Source organism: Diachasma alloeum, unplaced genomic scaffold, assembly GCF_001412515.2.
Source record: "Diachasma alloeum isolate Michigan unplaced genomic scaffold, Dall2.0 Dall_scaffold_00550, whole genome shotgun sequence".
Lineage (NCBI taxonomy): Eukaryota > Metazoa > Arthropoda > Insecta > Hymenoptera > Braconidae > Diachasma > Diachasma alloeum.
Window position 1 is genome coordinate 276,235 of NW_021680682.1, and position 6,675 is coordinate 282,909.

The 6,675-nt window shown below is 36.9% G+C and overlaps 1 protein-coding gene across 2 annotated transcripts in view; it reads left to right on the forward strand.

Annotated features, from left to right (window-relative positions):
- Positions 1-1,841: 1,841 nt before the first annotated feature.
- Positions 1,842-6,675, forward strand: part of LOC107043175 (phosphatidylinositol 4-kinase beta) — a 52,131-nt gene continuing 47,297 nt past the window's right edge. For both annotated transcript variants that reach the window (XM_015264536.1, XM_015264538.1), the window contains exon 1: positions 1,842-2,698. The gene's annotated coding sequence lies outside the window, so the exon portion shown is untranslated. The remainder of the gene's footprint in view (positions 2,699-6,675) is intronic.

The window sequence follows — 6,675 nt, forward strand, 5'->3', positions numbered from 1 at the left end:
CCCCCCGCCCCCTTCCGCCATGTCACGCGGGCAAACTGGATGATTCTTTTCACCCTCAATATCTCCAGAAATAATTGGAATAGGGATAAAATTCATAAGAGAAATCATGTTTAGTTTGACAAGATGAACATTTTTCATTCAAACGATTTTTTCCTACCTTAGCTAGTTTCCGAGAAAACTCGATTTCAACAATTGAATTGTTAATTACCTTTTTTCTGCATCGGTTGGCGACATAACGACCTTCAAATTTGGATTCTACATACCAAGAAACATGAAAAAAAATACCGAGCGAGCCGGTAACCCTGAAAATGGATACTAAATGGTACCTATCATATGGATTATGACTCAACATGGGTACCGAAATAAATATTACATTCACTCAGCCTTCGTTCCGTAGAGAAATCCCACATGGTACCGAAAAACATTCTCTGAATTGTCATCAACGTATTCAAAAGACCAATCAAATTCTGTGTGTTAATAATTATTTAATTACTTCAGAAGTGAGTAATTTCAAAATGAAATACCGAAAAACTTTATTTGTAGAAAATTTCCTTCTCTGCAATCAGTCTTTTGGCATTTCCCCCTAACAGCATTCCTAATTGGTTTCCCACATCTCAGTTATCAAAATCAAAACGACAGTCATCCATACTAGGAAAAATATAAGACTTTTTTATAGAATTTAAAAGGCTTCGTCGCAAAGATAATCGCCAAATTACCAAAACCGGTTAGTGTTCAAACATAATAAATAGATTTCTCACACCACATAAAAAGAAAAAAAATTATTCCGATAATATAAAATCTAGAAGATAGCATCGCAAAATCTTCTTTGAATCGAAATTTCTTCCCCATAAAAGGGAAAGTTCGATCGCTATAAATCTTTTATGTTTTCATGTAAACTCCCTCTTTTATATCATCCTCCCGATAATCGTGAAAAAAAATGTGAATAATCCGTCCACTTCGAAATGGAAGCTAAAAAGACGAAAACCCCTGCATTCCATCCTTTCTCCCGCCCACTCACACACGCCATTGACAAACCAAATTTTCGTGAAAACATAATACCTATATTTCGTCATTAGGCAAAAAAAAACTTTTCTGTTGAATATGAGTTTGCAGCCCGAATCGAAGATTGTAATGCTACTGAATTTCAATTTTCTATCTCAATTTTTTTGAGAGATATATACATCGATTTTATCATAAAAATTAACAATACATATTACTATCAGATTTTCCCTACTCACATAGAGATAATGTGAATTGCGATTTATGTTATCATGAAGAATATTTTGAAAAAAAAAAACAAATTTAGTCACATAGTTTTCAAGACGTTGAGAGAAAAAAGATTTATGAGCTCATAGCTATTTGTTATGAAAACTATTTGTTTCTAGAAACCCGTGTATTCCGAAAACTCGCTGTCGCCCGAAAATTTGAACTCAAATTTGTTTCCAGAAGTACACCCCGACAATACCAACTATGTATGATCAAATTTCAGATTGTTTACCATCACTTCACTCCTTTTTTTGTCGAGAATTATAAACAATTTCTTAAAAAATAGTCAGTTTGGTTGGTTAGAAAGCTTTCATCCGGGAATTGAAAAAACGAAAAATCTGATAAACAAATTAACAAAATTATTTACGCCCCACCCCGAGAAAAAAAGAGACCATTCACACAACAATACACACAATTACAATACACGTTAGTTTCCATGAGTTGGTAGCCCTGCTCCGTCTGCGGAAGCCGTCCGAACTCTGTTCACAGCCCCCCAGACCGTCATAGAACGAGACTATACAATTCCTCCATCCCTCTTTCTCTCATTTGTAAACCATCGTTCTCGGCATCTTCACTTGACCAATGCCCCTGCCCCTGTTCGTAGTGCACAATAAAGAGTAGCAGGAGAGGGGTCAAATCCGTCGGCAATCTCATTCCCAACGAGACGATAATCTCGGTTCACGACGAATTCACACGAAAGACAACTCGTCTAGTTTTCTGTTCTGCTTCCTTCGTAGTCCCAGTCGTTCTGTTTCTGTTTCTCTTGAGTTTTGTCGGCCGCGTTGGCAGAAACATCGCAACGTGCGACTCCCCATCACATCAGGAACTCGAATTTGTCCATTAAACTCCTAACAATCCTCTAGATTCCTTGATCTTACCTCGTCGTCTGTATTACCCTAAAAAAAAAATATAAAAATAAACGTAAAAAACTCAAAATTGTCTACAGTCACGTGTAACCGCGGTTAAAAACATGAAAAACGTCAAAAGTGTCATGAATTCTTGTATTCAGTAACTCAGCGACCTGTGTGTGAAACAGTGGAAACAGCGGAGAAGTAGGGGAGTATCCCCCGAGTGAGGAAAGAATCACAGTCGGGGATTATCTTGAAACAGTGTGAAATAAAACGAAGAACTCAAAATTCTGGGTGATTGTGGAATTTTTAATCGTGCTTCATCATTCCAACGAATTGAGCAGTGATGAATATGATTATTATAGCCTCAACAAATTGATGAACACTCCATTTTGTTGAATCCTGTTGGGATAATAAATGACGAGTGATGATTATATTATGAATAAGTCAGTGATCACAAGACTATGAGGAAGTTTTAGGGAAATCCTTTTCGTTAGACGTAGCCAATGGGGAGTTTAGTGTGACATATCAATCCCTTATTTATTTTTGGCTTTGTGACAAGTGGAAACGTACGGAAATTAGTGGTGAGTTCAATGTTTAATTATTATTTTTTTTACTGATTAGTTCTTTGAGGTAAAGCGTAGTAAGTGAAGATTATTTTTGGTTACGATTAGGTTGAATCTATCCCAGTAATGATTGGAGAGTCAGGGGCGAATATGAGGAGGCCTTTTTGTAGAATGGAAAATTTCCAACAAAATAAGTGTCTCTTGATATTCTTCTGTACACTCACTTGCTATCGGAATAATCGCTTTTGTGTCAAGATTTGAACAATTGAGTTCTGTTTTGTCATGTTCTGCTGTTTTATTTTTTATCGGGAGATATCTCGGAATCTAACTGTATAGTAAGATTTTTGTAGTTCTCAATTTTCTTTCTAAAAAATGCTTTTGTAAAAATTTCTCATTTTTCCCAATGAGTTTCGAGATGTCTTTCAAAAAAAAAAAAAAATCCTGAATTGATGACAGAAGCTGAAATCTTCCATCCATTTGCTCTTTTGTGCCTGTCATTCAGATTGTTTTATTTATTCGTTCAATTGATTCTTCAAATAATCATTAATAACCTAATGTTGCTCCCACATTGATTTTACATATGGTGTAGAGGGGCTGCATGGGGCGGGTCGTGGCTTCATGATTGTCAACACGAAATATTCTTCATATCTGCTTTGTGTGTGGGGGGATTTAATGCATGGGTGGGTGTGAGTACAACTGCCCCTGTGTTCGTCAATCTGTTCTGTTAGTTGCTCCTCTTCCCTTTCTCCCGGCACACCCATCAGGCAACACTGCAGTACTCGTTCGAGTACTCCAAACCTTTTTTTTTCCTATTTTCTTTTTAAGAATGCAGTAAAGTATTTTTAATGTGTGAGAGAGGAACTTGGGCCGATGTTCCTCTCTCATGGGTTGAATCCATTTCCGTTTGAAGGCATTTTCTCCCCTTTTTGAAGAGGGCATTCCGGGGGGACGAGCTGGTATCGTGGGAAGGGACGCGGTTTATTTTTATTTAGTTTGTAATGTTTTTAGGAGGGAGGATGAGGGACATTTCAATGGACAAATGGAAATTTTTACGTTGTAAGTGGTGAGAGAAGGGGAGGAGGCCATGGAGAGTTGAGTTACTGGGGATCGTATGACGTGTTGGAAAGGCAGGAGTCAGGTTTTTGTGGTATTTCATTGCAGTTCATTAGTTTGTTTTGGAGATTTGTTATATGGATGAGGAAGGAGGTTGGGCTGAATAGACCTTTTCATCCTGAGAGTCACTAGATTTTCGGACGCTTTTTTCCCCTAGGAGTTTCGGAAACTTTTACAAAATCTACATATTAGTCATAATTTTTGAGTGCCCTAATCAATATTATCGTGGATGTCAATATTTATCAGATTTTTTAATCATTTTTCCGAAGATTTTTCAATTTGATGAACGGAATAAATATTTCTCCTAGATTTCTAGAATGAAAAGGTCTATTGAATATGGATAGGTTGTTCTGGAAATATCTTGAAGGCTTAGCGGGTTTTTTTTCTTTAGCGACATCATCATTTTCATGATAAAATGACATAATACACACACTCAAATCCCTTCATTTTTTAACACATGTGATGTTTGGCATCAAGACCGTATCTATACGAATTGTAATCCTCACATTCTAATTACACGATATATACATATAGAATTCGGCTAAATTATAATGTACCATCCGATTACACATTGTGCAATCTGAATTCCACATTGTACAACTCCAACTAATAAATTTTCAATTTATTGGGCGCAATTCATCATATAAGATTGAAGTATGAGCATTTCTAGAAAACAAGTACAAATTAAAAAACCCCGACGAAAAAGTTATTTTTAAATAGTTGAAAAATAAGGAACAAATGAAACTGATGCTAGTGGGATATTCGCTACCGGAAGATTCAATTTAGAGGATTTTCAAGGGTGTGAGAGTCAAACAATAATATATACAACGGGTTTTCAAATATGAAAAAATTTATGCATGACTTGAAAATATAATTCAAGATTCGATTTAGGCGAATCTAGGGGTGGCTTGCACACGAATCTTCCGCTAGTTTCAATCTTCATGAAAAAAACGGGAAATTGAAAGTTGAAAAATTTTAGAGAAACTGAATAAATTTTTTGTAACAAGAGAAATAGCGGAGGAAAGTCCGAGGGATACCAAAATTTTGATAACTTCATGTGTTCTCGCAACTTTTCTGTTGCTGCTCGTCTTACCCGAAAATTTTAGTTTCTCAAAAATTCTTCAAATTCCGATTTTTCTCCTTCTTTTTCGACTATCTAAAACAACTTTTTCGTCGAGGATTCTTGATTCTTCATTTTTTAGTTTTTTCTTTCATGTTTCTCTTCTCACATGATTAAAATGATTATTTTACTTGTCTAGGGTGTGGATGACCTCAGTACTAACGCATTTTTCTTTTTCTATCCTGGGGATTTCTCGTTTGGCCTAGTAATTTTTGATAAACGCTTTTTCAACTAATTAGAATAATGAGCCTTCACACTAGCGATGGGGTAGAATCTTCAGAGTTTCAGCTTTCTTTCAAGACAACTATTTTTATCCGGTTTTCATGGAGTAAAGTGGATTCAAACACATGTAAATAGGCGCTCGGAATCTGTCAAACCCATGTGCCCCTCTGGGCGGTCGGCGGGGGTAAAAATACAAAATTCCTAACGCTTGGGCTCGGATTGGTAAATTTTGTTTTCCTTCAATTCTACATGCGCGCATTATACCTTGTAGAATTTCATACAAGAAACTGTACATTTACAAGTTTAAATTAAACAATGTAAAATTTAGACTGCACAATGTGTAATTGGATTGGCACATTTCAATCTAGGGGAAATCAATACGTATATCATGTAATTAAAATGTGAGGATTACAATTTCTGTAGACAAGGTCTTAATGCGAAGCACCAAATGTGATAAAAAATTAAGGATTATTATGTGCAATAGGTCATTTTTTTGAGAAAATGCAATGTCGGGGTTAACGTATATGATGTTTAGAGGGTGAATAGTCTGAGAGGATTTTTTGGAGTTGACTCTCGTGTTTAGCTAAATTAACCCGTCAATAGGCGTGCTATGAGCATTTCCCTCACGCAACGTTAGTCAACCTATGGGACGTCTCTGTAGTGCGAGTGAGATACTAAAAAGAGCGCGCCTACTGACGGCTTAACAGGGATTATTCCAGCAAAATCGTTGGAATGAGTAGATCTACAGGAGCACGCTAAAAGGCCTCTGGTCTGACAGATTCAAATTTTCACCGAATAGGTCTTCCAAGTATTCTCGAATCAATTAGCCAGTTTCCTGGTAGCTGAATTTCGTAGTTATAGGGCAATTTGACGTCGTCATTTGTTTATATCATATACTAACAGACAGCTTGGTAAATATTTTGGTGACAGTATTTTAGTTCTGAATATATTATGCCTCTCCAATCCTTATAGTCTCCTTCCGCACACTATATCCCTATATGCATGCATGAGGCTGAAGCTGGCGGGAGCAGTTCAGCGGGAGATGGGTATAGTTTGTGAGGAGGACTGTACGGCCCCCACCGTAGCCGCTCGCTCAACGCTACATCGGTAGCCACGAGTTTAAACCTCCTCCCAGACAAATTAAATGATAAAAAACAATCAAACAATTTTTTTTTATTATTATTATTTCTTAATGTATGACGAGGGTGGGGAATGATTTCTCGAGGAGGAATTTCATGATATTTTTTTTATTTTTATAAGTTTTTACGCGGTCAATAGGGGTGCAATAAACGCATACACCAATCGATGTCATTTTATTTTTAATGTGTCCCTAAGGGGTTAGGGGACCCTGTCCAACAAAAATTATCGCGGTGCACCTATTAGGGTATTTTTAATTAATTTTTTAAGATTCATTTCTCCCAACTTCCGGTGAACAAAATGGTGATGCACGGACACGCATGCACCAACCAACCCCATTTCATTTGGAATATGTAGCTAGGGGGTTGGGGGACCCTCCCGAACAAAAATTATCGCGGTGCGC